This window comes from Apteryx rowi, unplaced genomic scaffold (genome assembly GCF_003343035.1).
Source record: "Apteryx rowi isolate R43461 unplaced genomic scaffold, aptRow1 scaffold_217, whole genome shotgun sequence".
Lineage (NCBI taxonomy): Eukaryota > Metazoa > Chordata > Aves > Apterygiformes > Apterygidae > Apteryx > Apteryx rowi.
In genome coordinates, this window is record NW_020448497.1 from 1,004,904 (window position 1) to 1,006,705 (window position 1,802).

General features: G+C 60.4%; 1 protein-coding gene across 1 annotated transcript in view; it reads left to right on the top strand.

Annotated features, from left to right (window-relative positions):
• The window catches only part of ADGRA2 (adhesion G protein-coupled receptor A2), a 15,426-nt gene that overhangs the window by 5,324 nt on the left and 8,300 nt on the right, over positions 1-1,802 (top strand). The gene's annotated exons all lie outside the window — the stretch shown is intronic.

Genomic DNA, 1,802 nt, shown 5'->3' on the forward strand with positions numbered 1-1,802 from the left:
GGGGGGGTCCATCATCGCAGCCCCACGGCGCTGCACCCCAGGCTGCTGCTGGCAGCATGGGGACAGGGCAGAGTGCTGCAGGGGGTGGAGGGTGCTCACWGGTGTACATCACTGCGGGGAGCTCTGGGCAGCGCCATGCACAGCCCGCTTGGTGGACCCCCTAGCTTGGTGGGCTCATGGCGAGATGATGGTGAGCAGGTGGGGTGGGGGGCTCAGGGGTGGGTCTCACCCCACACCTGAGGCTCCTTAGCCCCAGGATAGCAGCCAATGGGAGGGCAGGAGTTGGGGGCTGCCGACTGGCTGCCAGGGGAGGAAGAGGAGGGTCTTCCTCCCATAAAAGCAGCCCCAGGCAAGCGACCAAGGGAGCGGAGCGGCCGGGGGACGAGCGACACGGCAGTTAGCAAGGCAGTTCGCATGGGCAGTGAGCGGGGCCGGGGCCCACTATGCTGCCCCAGTCTCCCCAGGTAAGTTGGGCCTCAGAGCCCCTACAAGGGCCTTTGGCCCACACCTAAGGCCCCTTGGAGGCCCTGGAGCTCCAGCATCCAGGGGGGGTCCCCCCTGGCCGGGCCGCTGCTGCCCAGGAGAGGAGCCCGAGGCTGGGCCGCTCAGGGCACGGGGCCTCCCTGGAGCTCCAGGCTCTTGGAGCTAAGGATGCACTCCAGGTCCTAAGAGCATCCTTGCCTCCAAGAGCCTGGAGCTCCAGGGAGGCCCCGCGCCCGGGGCAGCCCAGCCTCGGGCTCCTCTCCTGGGCAGCAGCAGCCCAGCCGGGGGGGATCCCCCTGGATGCTGGAGCTCTAGGGCCTCTCCTGCAGCTCTGAGCCCCATCCCAGGCTGGCTCGGCAGCATCGGGGCCCCTCGGGCAGGCGGCAGGGCTCTCTGCAGCTCCTCCGGCAGCCCTGCAAGGCAACACACAGCAATGCTCACTGCCCCACACCAGCACTAAGTGCCCCCCCCCAACAAGCACAGGGGCAGGACTGACATTACCAAGCCCCCCACCAGAGTCAAAAGCACTAAGACTGACCTTCAGCCCCTCAGCACGCAAGTGGCAAACTAGCCCCACTCACCAAGACCAGCCCCCTCAACAGCAGACACCTGCCCCACATCTCCACCACCATCGGGGCAGCCAGATGGCCAACAAGCACCAGTAGGGATGAGGAGAGAGYTGCATCTCCCACTGACAAACGCAGCCCGGGGACTCCCAGAGAGCACAAGTGCACTCCACCTGTAAAGACAGAAGGAAATAAATACCCAACAGATTAGATACGCGACATCAAAAGGTCTGCCGGGATAGACGCCATCGCTGCCTCCCAGCCTGGAGAACGCTGCAGTCTCACACTCAGTATCCTGCTTTAAGTCCCATTTCACAACTACGCTTCAGGCCCCAAACACTCCCCTCTCACAGCCCCTGACATGTTACCAAAAAGTCAAGCATCACTATTAACCTGGATCTGCTTATTACCAACTCACTCGGAAAGATTGCTTGTATACTGACCAAGACTCAGTAACCACAGGAATAAAAGTAATAGCAACACTAAACCGACAGCAGTGTCTGCGGGACCAGGAACCCCTTGCCTCCTTCCCAGCAGTTTGCTGGGTGTTTCGCTCCTCCGTCCTAGGGATGGTGGCTTCCTACCGCTCGTTGTGGGGAGGCTGACGACAAGCCATGGACACCCTCCTCGCCTCCAACAACACCTTTATGTCCATAGTTCCTTCCTTCTCAAGCCAAATTCTATTTAGTTTTCCCTTTAAAGTTACTTACTAAGTTACTTACTTATTTTTCCCTTTTAAATTACTTACTAAGT